The sequence below is a fragment of the Balaenoptera musculus genome, chromosome 2, assembly GCF_009873245.2.
Source record: "Balaenoptera musculus isolate JJ_BM4_2016_0621 chromosome 2, mBalMus1.pri.v3, whole genome shotgun sequence".
Classification (NCBI taxonomy): Eukaryota; Metazoa; Chordata; class Mammalia; order Artiodactyla; family Balaenopteridae; genus Balaenoptera; species Balaenoptera musculus.
The window spans coordinates 138,003,932-138,017,484 of record NC_045786.1 but is presented as its reverse complement, the minus strand read 5'-3'; the positions used below and the strand labels follow the sequence as shown (position 1 = coordinate 138,017,484).

Below are 13,553 nucleotides of genomic sequence, written 5' to 3'. Positions count from 1 at the left end.
TTTGGGAAGGGACCTGAATTATCACAACTTGAGAAACTATGACAGATATATGAAGGTCATTTCAAAACAATGTCCAATATATTCCTCAGATCCATATGGGAGTGTATGTTGCATTTGTTAATTTATAGGAACGTAAAACAGGGTTTTGTATGTTAACTGTTTATATTGTGGTTCTTGAGCAGTGGTTCTCAACCAGGGGCGATTTTCCCTGCCAGGGCTCCTTGGCATTGTCTGGAGACATTTTTGGGAGTCACAACCAGGGGTGGGAGGTGGGGTGCTACCAGCATCTAGTGGGTAGAGGCCAGGAATGCTGTTAAGCATCTTACAATGCACAGGACAGCACTGTACAACAATTTTGTAGATTGTTCTACAGCAAAGAATTGTAGATAATTCTACAACAAAGAATTATCTGGCCCCAAATGTCAATGATGCCACTGTTGAGAAACCATGCTCTAGAGTTTGCGTGTTCTCTAAACCTCTTACCCTGACACTTAGGATCTTCTCTAGCCCACCTGCCTTCTGCAGAGCACAGTTCCTTGGTTTTAACCTACCCATGTCCTCAGCTGACAGAGGTATCCACCGTTTATAAATTTCTTCTATATCTTTCCATGGATAGTCCATGAATATTGAAGCATATACAAGCATATATGTATAAATATTGTTTTTTGTAAACACAAATGGTAGCAGAGTATACTCACTCTCTGTACCTTGCTTTTTTTACTTAGCAGTATATAATGTACATCAGTACATATAAAGCTGCCTCATTCATTTTTATAGCTGCATTTCGTTGTGTGGATGTGCCATAATTTATTTAACCACGACCCCATGGATATCCTTGTACACACCTCAGTTTGCCCTTGTGCGAGAACTTCTGGGTATTTGTGGATTTGTTTTGTAATAGCCCTTTTCCCTGTTCCTGGACCTTTGTGAACTCCCTGCCCTCCTGCCTTTAATTCTGATTCCGCCCTTCCTTTCAAGATCTGGCTTACAGTGATACCACTGGTTCCTGAAAAGCCCAGAGTTTTCTCCTTCCTTCACTTCTACCACTTCTTGGCAACTCACCCTTTTAGAATTTGTTCATTTGCTGGTATTTAATCCTTGCACACGTTTATCTGATTTTTCTAATTAGGCTGTAAGTACTCCTAAGCAGGAACTGTTTCGGAGTTGTCCTGCACATCTCTGTGGCCTCTGTAATACCTCCTAGCCCGGGCCTACCTGGAGATTGTTGAATGAATAGATGAATTCCCTCTTAAAATAGGGGCATTTTAGGCTCTCAAATTAGGATGAAGATATTGGATGTCATTGGATTATATTCAGCTTTAAACCCAGTAGTTGGCATAATCCAAAAACCCATTCATTCCTGTGAACCAACTTGGTCCTAAACCAGCTTGAGTCTCTCAAAGGAGACCATTTTCTCTTCTTACCACCTCCCCCCATGCCCCTCTACCCCAACAAAAAAACTTTTAAAAAAAGACTCCTGTCATTCGTGTGTGAATGTGTACTTTAAAATGTACTTAAGCCCTACTTTAGGAAGTATTGAATCTGTGGCATGCATGCTACTCTAGGGCATTAGATAATTGACTTTCTGGATGATAGTTTAGGGTTCTCAGAGGTGTAATTTATTTTTCATATTTTGTGGTTTGTGAATTTGCTACCTACTAATTTTGCATGGTTCTTAGACAATCTGGCATTTATAGAGAAGGAAGTAGCCTGGCAGAGTAGGAAGAGAAAGGGCTTTGAAACCACACAAACCTGGGTTCAGATGCCAACTCCGGCCATACTTACCTGCTTCATCACTCCGGACAGAGCCCTCCATCTTTGGAGTCCTCAGTTTCCTTGAGGTGCTAAGAGGCATGTGGCATTGGGGGAAGGGCAGCCACTGTCCCTCCTGCCCTGCTCCATGAATAGTCCACCTGAGGAAACTCGTGCTTTGCTTGTACATCAAGGTTCTCACCACCTCAGATACACATACAACCTAGGAAACGGGGGTTTATGTCTCTTTAAGAAGGGATGGCGCCAAGTCCCTACTTGCCCTCTACTCCCTTCTGTTTTGCCACCTGTGAGCCCCCTGCGTGTAGAAACCCTCGTGCTATTACTGCTCACTTTCCTCATCTGTAACGCACCTACCTTTCGGGTATTTTATGAGGATTGGCGATGATGCGTGTAAAGCTCTTAGAACAGTCCCTAACACATGGCAAGCATTTAATCAATGATACTGGTACTATATTTTGTGATTTCATTATTAGATACTTGACTTTATAATCATTGGGGGAACCCAGAGTTCCTGTTTGTGGACTTGAAATGCTCTGTTGGCTCGATATGCTATATCCCATTGCCTCAGTGGTCCTCAAATTCTGTAATTCCAATCCTGCCTGTTGAACAGTCACCGTCCCCACCTATTCCTCTTTCTTATTACTGTAAAATGAAACTGCTTCACTAGGATTAGTGAGGGAAATGGTAGTGCTTTTAATGAAATATCAATGAAGCGATAGCTAGGTTTTGCAAACCAGGATGAGTGATGACTTAAGATGGCATGTTCTGATGTCAGTATTATTACCAAACCCTGATGGGACTGTACTTTGAGAGTTGCTATGCCTGTTAGGGTAAGAAAAGAGTAGAAGATGAAAGTAATCTATGAGTGTGGAAACCATTTTTAGCATTTAAATAAAGTCTGGATACCACCTACAGACTCTTAGAATTAAGAAAGACAAATAACTCTTTAGTGTAAACAAAGTAAAAAAAACAATATAGCACCTAACTCACCTGCAGAAGGGTAGTGTGGGGTAGTGGAAAGAGCCCCAGATAGAGAAAGTAGAAGCCACTGTCCTCATTTCTCATCTTCCACTTAACTAGTGGTGAGACTTGGGTTCCTCTCTAAGCCCCAAGTCTCCTCTTGTAAATGGAGGGAGTTGGTGGTGGTCTCTCACATCCTTCCAGCTCTGAAAAATACCAGCTCCTTCGTCAACACAGTGTAAGAAATTTAGAATGAATTCTGCCATTCTTTTTTTTTTTTCTTTTCTTTTCTATTATTATTATTACTTTTGGCCGTGCTGCATGGCATGCGGGATCTTAGTTCTCCGACCAGGGATCGAACCCATGCCCCCTGCGGTGGAAGCATGGTGTCTTAACCACTGGACCGCCAGGGAAGTCCCTGGATTCTGCCATTCTTAAAGTTTACAGAACACTGTCCAAAGTAGTTGCTTCTACTCCGTAAGTGGTTTCTTCCATGTGTTTCTTTCTCATGGGGTCACATCTGATGGAAAAATGAGAACCAGGACTGTTAGTTCCTTAGGCTTTGGCACATGTTGCCGTGTATCATCTCAAGTGTCAGGCTTCTTTCCTTGCGGCAGTATTTTTACCACATTATGCTCATGTTTTGCTTCTGGTTCTGTTGCCATGCATCCATTTAAAAGATTTCTTAGAATTTCTAGCTCTCCAAGTAATCTTGGGTTAATTTTTTTTTTTTTTTTTTTTACTCAGACTTAAACTGTATTTTATACTCTTTATATTCACACATCTTCCTTTTCAAAGCCATCTCTTTGGGGGACAGTTCAAACGTGAGAGGAAATCTTAACGGGTGAAGACATCATTTTAATTAATAAGTAATTTTTATTGAGTGATTTAGAGCCATGTTTTTACATTTTGATAATTAAAAAAAGACAGGGCCCTGCTCTGTCAACAAACTCACAGTCTGGTAGAGAGGGCACTCATGTGAACAAATAATAAAATATGTCATATGTGCATTAATAGAAGTATGTAGAAGGCAGGGAAGGAGTAGAGCAAAAGGGGGGTTAATCCGAGGAAGGTAGGGGTGGTCAAGGAAGGCTTTACAAAGTGAGGAAAGCCCAAGTATTAAAAGGTGAAAACATGTTTTCCAGGGGCTGAAATAGTGTTGAAATGAAAAAGAGAATTACATGATGCAAAGGAATTCCCAAACCGCATGATGTATTCAGAGGAACACAAGCAGTGCTGTGTTGTTACAGCATTAAGTGCACGTGTGTGTGTTGGGGAGTGAGAGGAGGTGAATGATGGCAGTTGAAGATTCAGATGTGGACCAGAAGATCCTGAAAGAACCTCACAGACAGTGGATAATCATTGAAAAGTTGTAAGCAGGGGAGTGACACAGTCAGATTTGTACTGTAATGGCAGTGAGCCAGGTAGATTGGAGGGGGCTGAACTTGAAGGCAGAGAGGAATTGATTAGGGGCCTGTTGTATTAGAGAAGTTGTAGAGGGCCTAAACCAAGCACGGGGTGAAAGTAGAGAAGATGAGGAAAGGATGGCATTTAAGACTCACTAGGAGGTAAAATTGAAGGCACTTAGCATTTGCATTGATGTTTGGAGTGAGAGAGAGAGGAAGGAGTCTAGGATAGCTTTGGGGATTAGGTAGTCATGGTGCTCCTATTTGAGAAAGGTACAGCAGGAGGGGGGGCAGGTTTTTTGGGTGGAAGCTGAGTTGATTTTTGATGTGTTAACTTTGAGGTTACAGGAGTCCTAGATGGGAAAGTTGGAGACTGAGATTGGTAATTATCAGCATGAGAGTAGAGCAGGGGAGAAAGAGAACAATACTGGGACCCCAGGTGATGCAGAGAATCGTTGTGCTTCAGTGCAGTGTTTCGGGGGAGGTAGTGGGTTGTATGTAAATATGAGGAAGTTGAAATGACGGCTGTAGATAATGATTGCATGTACAGTGGTGGAATCTTGGGTGTACTGTCCTCATTAGAGTAAAACCCTATCACTTCTTTCCTGCACAAAGTATATCTTGTTGCATTGGTCATTTGCTGTTATTATTTTCATATTTTCTCTTTATATCTTGGCTTTTCTTGATTTCAGAGTTTGCCCTACTCCTACCTCATCTGTGGTTAAATCTCTGTATATCTCAAACTGTAGAATATATGATTTTCCAAAGCGAATGTAGTTTTAAGATAAAATATGTTGTACAACTTTTTCTTCTTTTTTCTATTGAAATCTTTCCTTGAGTCCTTTATATTGTTTCTTGGCCACACATTAGCTTCGTTTTTTTCCCACTCTCAAATTATATCCTGTCACTTGGTTATCTAAGTGCTTTATCTTTTATACATTCTGTGACTTAACTGAAAATCACAGCTCTGGTTAGCCTCTTAATAGGACAATATGGTTTTGTAGAAAAATATGAAGTCGCAATTAAAGGTCTCAGAGTCTACCTACACAGACTCTTAGGAATGCTTTGTTAATTTCATTGCATCCTCTCTTGGCTAAAGGATGGAGGATTTCTTTTCATAAAATAACATCTATCTAAAGGTAGCCTTGGGAATGATAACTACCAGGGGGGAATATGAAGTTTCCATTTTTCATCCTCCTGCATCTGATAAGGAATATAGCTATACATCCTGGCCAGAATTTGCCTTGGAGGCAATTCTTTAGGCCCAAAGGAGATAAGATCTTTTGGTGTGAGCCATTGGATGTGGGATGGGGGAAGGTGGGCTGCTTACAAGATTGGAAATATAAGTAATGGGAAAGAGTTGAGTGACATCTGGGAAAGTCATTTAGGAAGTGATGAACTTATTGGGGAGTTTTTAAGGATAGGATAAATCTAAAAGATAGGACCTAAGAATTAAATTAGAAAAAGAATTCCTTGGTGCTTTGAAAAGACTTTAAGGTTATGATGATGAAGATTACCAAAAGATATTTTTAGAATGAGGTCAGGAAGAATTGCTGCTCAAGGTTAGGAACAGATTGTTACCATTTGTAATTTATCAGAGGGTAGAGAAACTGTCAGGTGCTCTGTCCTTTCCTTAAACTATCACTCTGTGCTACTTCAGTTAATGCTCATTTAACAGTATTCATTTAGCATCTTTGGGTGTCCATCAGTTGGTTTCATGGGGGTCAGTGGACCTCCTGATGTTGAGTGCAAAATTTTGTGTGTTTTGCCTATTTTTGTGGGAGAAGATCTGTAGCTTTTGATTATTAAATTTTCAAAGATATAATCTGACTCCAAAATGGTTTAAGCTCGATTTTTACATATGCAGTGCTCTGCTTGATGCTGCTCTGTTGGAAAATATAGGATGAGATTGGAAAGGAGCAGGGTCTTCCCATTTATGGCAGTAACTGAAGATGAAAAATGAAGTTGTAAGAACGATTTCACCAATGAAACCATCCGGGCCTGGAGTTTTCTTTATGGGAAGGTTTCTGGCAGTGAATTCTTTTTTTTTTTATTTTTTAAATTTATTTTATTGCAGTATAGTTGATTTACAATGTTCTGTTAATTTCTGCTGTACAGCAAAGTGATTCAGTTATACATCTATATATATATACATTCTTTTCTATATTCTTCTCCATTACGGTTTATCACAGGATATTGAATATAGTTCCCTGTGCTATACAGTAGGACCTTGTTGTTTATCCATTCTATATATAATAGTTTGCATCTGCCAATCCCAAGCTCCCAATCCATCCCTCCCAGACCCCCTCAATTTCTAAAATACATGTCTGACTATTCAGATTTTTTGTTTTACCTTGTGTCAGTTTTTGTAGGTTTTTATAATGGTTATACAGTTTAGAATTGTGGTTGAATACTTAATCCTTCGAGGTTCTTCATAAAGGTGTGCACTAACAAAAGACGGTCACCAGCACCTGTAGACCTTCCATTGTTAGCAGCATAATAATCTGCAGCACCTACTGTGTGGATGAATTCAGTCTTAACAACAACCTTGTTTTGTATTATATATTATATAATTATATTATTTTATTTTATATTATATTTTGTTATAGTATTATTATATATTATTTTATAGATGATGTAAAGGAAGTAGAGAGAGGTTAAGAAACTTGCCCAAAGCTACTCACCTGGGTAACTGGCAGAACTGAGGTTTGAACCCAGTCTGTCTGGCTACAGGGCCCATCCTCTTAACTGCTGTGCCATAATCCTCTCCTGGGATCAGTCTTTCTAATAGGAATGAAGACTAAAATCTCTAAATTTGGACTCTTGCCTCAGTGCTATGTTCTCTTCCTTGAGTCCCTCTAAATAGGTCATAAGGCCTTGATGCTTTCCCTCTACCTTTTCCTTGCTTGTCTATTTTATCAAATAATAGGCTCTGGGGTTAAATGTTTGTTTTTGCTTAAGAAACAGCTTCCCTTTCACTCCCTCTCCCCCCACCACCTCACTACCCTATATATAATAACTACATTGCCTTTGCGTTATTCTCAAACTAACATTTTTTCTCTGCCCTACCACTCCTTCCCAGTAGGCAGGAGTACATGGTGATTGGGGGTAAGGAGCAGCCCAGGAGGAAAGCTGTGTAGTTCAGAACTCTCCTCTGTTCCATCCTCGAGATGGTTGTATCCCTTAAGTTCATGTGCTCCCGCCATGCTACTTCTCTCTCTGCCCCACCGTTAGAAGCAGGCAAGCTATGTCAGCAGCCAAGGGATCCCTAAATTGCTTGGTTAGCTTGGATTTGGAGCAAGGGAGTTAGATGATTTAAATGTCCCTCCACCTCTATGATGGCCCCTAATCCTTGGAAGCACTTAACATTTGTACAGCCTGCTTTTCCTTTTTGTGGTCCTCTCTGGGTCTGTGATATAGACGGAATGACCTGGGCCACTTACCTAGCTGTGTGATCTTAGATGAGTCTTAATCCTCTTAAAGTTGTTACCCACTGTAACTTTATAAAGGTTGTTGTGATGTTGTTACTGTTATCATTATTCGTAGTACCACCTTTGCCACCTCTGATAGACTTAACCTTTTTTGTTTGGATGGATTAATCAGTTTTTCTGGAAAAACTTCTAGTTTTTCTAGAAGTCTTGCTAGCCTGGAAGCTTTTTTGTCTCTTTAAGATGACTTTCCATATCTTTGACTGTTGATTTTAAACTTTAATTCTCTCTGAGAAATTTTATTTTCAAGTCTTTTTTTGAGGGTGTGGGAAGAGCCCTGTAAATCTGCAGGTGCCCGTGTGTGTATAACTATATATACATGTGTATATATGCTGCCCTTAGTTCACCTACATAAAATTTCTCCTGATATTACTTGCATAGTAATGTCTACACTGTATTAATAATTTACCACTTCTCTCCTGCAAACATTCTCTCTTAAAATATCAGATAGGGATTTTAACGGGTTTAGTTTTAATTTAAACATTTTAAGGAGCAGATTTTTACTCAGGAAGCAATGAGCTACTCATGATTGCTGTTTGCTTCATTTACAAGCTGTAGTCCCTCTGGCTTAACTGCTTTACAGATTGTTCAGAGTTTTCAATATACTTAAAATGGTTTGACAGCTGTGACTTGTCTAGCACTGATCTATCCAATACTATCATTTCACTGAGATGAGAATATTCCCCCTCTTTCTCCTCCCCCCACGCCCCCAAGCTGGCAGCAGAGTTTTGCAGGATAAGTTAGAGTATTGCATTCAAGTTTTGATTCCTCTTTTATCCCACCTTTTAATTTAACCTTGAAACTGAAAATATGGTTAGCGCTGTAAGCAATACTTCTGGAAAAATCTGCCAAGAAAATGGATGATATAATGATTGGGAAATACTGCCTGTGGTATATATAAGTGGGTCTTAACCTCTAGCATAGGAATTGATGTTAGTTTATATGGCTTAGTCTTCTCTTTACTGAGGAGAGACAGAAATGAGAGAGAGGTATTTATTGGTTGATTCTCTAAGGGGAAAGCCGGTTACACCACAGTGGTGCATTATTAGCAGGAAGAAACAGAGAAAATGAGTGTCCTCCATGTGGCATTCTCAGAGACAGTAATGCTTGAGGCAAGAATTTGGCAAGAAAACAATGCAGGTCATTTCCAGGAGGTAGGTGGCTTCTGACCAATATTAAAAGCCAAACTTGATCTGTAGATGAAAACAAGAAGAAATATGCTCTCTGGTGACTTCTGCAGAGGAAGTTGCCTCTGGAGAGTGAGGGTAAGATGAGGGACTTTAGAGTAAAAATGCAGTTACAATGATGAATAGACAAAGGTGCGGGTTAACGTGGCAGTGGAAGAGGGAGAACGGGAAAGACCAGAGCCTAAGGCAGCGTGCAGGTCCCGGGCAGGAGGAGCAGTGCCAGGAGGGCAGAGGGTGACATACAGAAGAGAGGATGTTTCTGAATAAAAATAAGACCTGTTATAACTATTTGGTAGGTTGGAGAGTGAGTTTATTTTTTAATAAAATTGATAAGCAAGGTATTCTGGAGAGTATAATGTTTCCTGGCCCTACAGAAAGGTGAGTTACAAACAGAGAGCGGGGGCTGGGCAGGTGCTCCATGGGCTACCTTGAAATACCATGGAATTTCCCTTCCTGAAGAAGTTAAGGCGTTTATGAGAATAGGGTAGAACATTCTGGAATAATGCAGGCCTCTTCCTTTTGCGGGACATTTGGCTTTTTCTCTTAGAAGTTGGAAAAATTTGTTAAGCTTAGTAGATAAGGTGCTAGAAAATTGAGTTTTGTATTTGTGCTGCCATCAGGTATAAAGTGGGGAGTTTGTCATGCCCTATTCTGGAAAGTAAGTGTAGTTATTTGAAGGGTGAAATAATTGGAAGGCAATGGTCTTTAAAAGCACATTGAAAATGGAAACTAGGGACTTCCCCGGCGGTGCAGTGGTTAAGACTATGCTTCCACTGCAGAGGGCATGGGGAACTAAGATCCCGCATGCCTCGCGGTGTGGCCCCCCCAGAAAAAGGAAGCTAAAAGGGTTGGTGGGCAGTACTTGCCCCTAGAACCCTGTCTTGGTTTCTTTCCCAGGAACTTACACCCACTCTCCTGTCTCCCCCTCCAAGATGAGGCCAGTGTGCCTCAGTGAGGCTGGCGAGGGAGAGCTGTCTGTCTGGAGGGGCGTATCTTACTCAATTTATTATGAAGCAGTAGTATCTGGTAAAGGGTGATGTTAATCTCTGGTCAAATGTAGGTCAGGTGTGTTTTGTTTTCACTGCTCACCCTTTAGCTCAGGGCTTTATTTTACTAATGAAGGGTCACAGAGACAGAGACTTACACACAGACACAGAGTAAGGGGCAGTGACAGTTTTGACAGTTTCCTGTTTATTTTCAGTGATTTCATATAAGAACACATACTCAATAGCCGGAAACTCTGCCTCAGGAGCCTCAAGTGTTGTGTGCGTTTTTTAAATTCAAAATTCAAGAGGTTTAAATTTTGTTTTAGCATTAGCTGATTTTGAACCATAAAGTGTTCAAAGCAGATGTTAAAGGACTATACGTGTTCTCAAAAAAGCCCCGTGTTGTTATTGTTTTATCAACTTGTGCGCTTTGGCTCTTACCAAAATGACTTAATTTACTAGTTTTGTACCTTTCTGGGATGTAGGATCCGCAGTCCATGCATTATGATATGTAGGAAAAACCTGGTATCACAGGGCTAGCCTGTGTGTGGGACGTGAGTGCTTGACTGCCAGCAGCAAGAAGGCCTGCTCCGTATTTATACACAGTTAAGCACTATGACTATTGCAGTGTTTACACCTCTATTTTTGGATTCCAAGATTTAATATCAACAATCTTCACTTTTGGATTCACTGCTACATTTCCAATTTTGGAGACAGTGCAATATAGTTGTCTCTCTGTGGGAAACATTTCCCGGTGATGGTTCGTGTGGGGATAATAGACTCTAGAGAGAATTAATTTAACGTTACTGTCAGCATTTCAGCAGGTAAAAAGTTGCCTCTTACTTTGAGCAAAGTTTAGTCTTGAAATAGAAGATGAACGGGAGTGGAGGGTTCGTGGTTGGAATTTGTGGGTAATAAGATGGAGTGGCAGGGATGGGTCTAGATTACAGAGGTCTTGGCAAGCTAAGTAGAAGAGGTTAGACTTAATCTTGTGGACAGCAAGCAGGGAGTTGCTAAGGTTTTGAATAGGAGGTGAAATGTAAACGATATTCTTATTTTTCTTTCTCCTGCCCCACAAAAAAAAGCTTCCTGCCAGCTCCTTTACAGAGATTTTTGGCTGGCAGATTTAACCCAGGATGGCCGATGGCAGAAGGCTGTTGTCCTAATCTTGTCAGATGGTAGCAAAGGAAGAGGAATTGGAAAAGAATATGTAAAGGAACTTCCCCATCTTCTCTCTTTTTTCATGTGCTCATCAAAGAAAGTTTGGAAGCCAGAGAAAAAAATGATCCATAGTTTCATTATTTAAATTCAATCATTGTCCACATTTTGGCCAGTTTCCTCCTAGTCACTGTTTTAAAATGAGATTTTTCCCTTAAATAAAAAATTTTTAGATATGCTTACATGGAATACAATTTTAAGAACAGGGCTTAGGCAGTGAATGTTCAATGAATTTAGCAATTCTATACACTCATGTAACCATAACGCCAGATCTAGAACATTGCCGTCACTTAAGAAAATTTCCTTGTTCCCTTTCCTGTTTTCCCTTGTTAAATTTTTTTTTCTAATCTTACTATATATTTAATTTTGCATTAAAAATTTCTTTAGAATTATGACGTAGACATGCTTTCATGTAATTAAATATATTTTAAAAACATCGTTCTAGTGTCTGCCTTATACTCCATCATGTGGATATACCATTGTTTACTTAACGGTTTTCCCATTTGGGGACATTTAAACTGTTCTCAAGTTCCACTATTAAAAGTAACACCGGGACTTCCCTGGTGGTCCAGTGGTTAAGACTTCGCCTTCCATTGCAAGGGGTGCGGGTTCCATCCCTGGTCTGGGAGCTAAGATCCCACATGCCTCGTGGCCGAAAAACCAAAACAAAAAACAGAAGCAATATTGTAAGAAATTCAGTAAAGACTTTAAAAATGGTCCACGTCAAAAAAAATTAAAAAAAAAATAAAAGTAACACCACCATTAGCCCCAAGAGACATTGTGAAGGAATAAATAAAATGACTTGTTGATAAGTTGCATAAAGCAGGTAGCGGAGAGGAAGAGTTAAAGAAAATTCCAAAGGGTTAGACAGATGAGAAAGGTGAGAAGAGAATTCTCTTTCAGGGGGAAGTAGAGGATGTGATTGGTTTTGACTAGAATGAATTTGAGATCTAGTGAGATGTCAGGATTGCTCTGTACATAACTTGAAATAATGGAGTTAAGGACATCCTAGTGCCCTGGAAACAGAAGTTATAGTAGAAGAGATGACAGAGAACTGAGTATTGAGACAAGAGCATCATGCCAAGGATTCAGCTTTGCTCGACCTTGAGTTGTAGTGCTGATTTTTCTTTTGAGATTTGTGTACTTGTTCATTGGGTGAAATTGATGACTTTGAGGCGTTCATTTGACTTCTTTATTCAGTATTCCAAGATCCAGAACGTGCTTTGCTTTCTATTTTGCTTTTACTGTGGTTGGTGCTAATTCTGAGAAAGAAAACTTGATGTGGGCATCTCTCACTTTACCTTGGCTGAGGTTAGAGCAGCTGCCATTTAGTTTTCTTGTCGTTCTACTGGATTCTTTCCCACTTATGGGGGATTGACATTTTTGCATAAGAAAATTAAATTGCCTGAATTAGCAGAAGTTACTGGAGAATGGAAGAAATAATTTAATAGGAAACAATTGCTAACTTTTGAGTAAATAGTGGGAATTGAACACATACATGCGTATGTTTACTTCCTTTATCTCCGAACCCACACAAAAATTACTGAAAGGAAATAAAGCCCACAGGAACAAAGCAAAATGGAGAGGACATCTCAGACTCAACATTTTGGAAACCAGAAAGCAAATGAACTGGTGGTCATTTCACCCTGGCTGAAAAGAGACAGTTGAACCCTAAGCAACAGCAAGGACAGTTCAGAAATAGCCAACTCATACCATATTAACCCCTGGAAGGTGCAGAAAGATGCTTTTCAAAGTAAGGGTGCATGGGGGCAAAAATAGGAGACTTGGTGGAAGGTCTGTGTAAGAAGTAGCTGGAACTCCTGATCCTACCCACTCCCCCCAAACCAGGCAGCCAGATGACTGTGCCTCCCAACTCCCAGCAGAAGACTGAAGGGCTGCTCTCTGGAGAGGCTAAACTGGAGGGAATCTAGACTCAGGGATATTAGGCACAGTTCAGAACAATGGTACCTTTCTGAAAGCAGGGAATCATGTTGAGTGGAAAGATCCTTAACGCTCTTCCCCATCCCAGCTCCCAGATCCCTTTTGCCGCTACTCTGGAGATGGATGATTCTTTTCTGGAGAATCAGACAAGCCCAAGAGAAAAGACCCAACGGCACCAATAAGAGGAGAGTTCCTGGGAGGACGAAAGGGGGGTTGTGGTAAGGAAATGGCCCAGCCGGTCTCAATGCCACCCTCTCATACAGGGCTCCCATTTTAATCTGCCCGGATGTGGCACTGTGAGTAAGAGCACTGATTTTGTGGGTTTGAGTCCTCTCTCCTTGCTCTGTACTGGCATTAATGCTATTAGTTAGCTTTGTGAGATTTTGAATTTTATGTAAGTGCACATGGAGGGGGCTCTGCTCAGACATTCTCCTCTTTCCCTTGCATCCCCCTACCCTCCCGATCTCTTTTCCTGCTATTGGCGCGTTGCTGTCTTCTGATGGGCATGTGGTAGGTCAGACAGAATGGAACAAAAGACAGAGACCTTTCCTTCACGCACTTTCTCCCTTTTGTCTCCTTGTAACTAAATGTTGA

The 13,553-nt window shown here is 40.5% G+C and overlaps 1 protein-coding gene across 3 annotated transcripts in view; it reads left to right on the top strand.

Annotated features, from left to right (window-relative positions):
* The window catches only part of PPP2R5E (protein phosphatase 2 regulatory subunit B'epsilon), a 152,377-nt gene that overhangs the window by 79,150 nt on the left and 59,674 nt on the right, over nt 1-13,553 (top strand). The window lies entirely within an intron of this gene.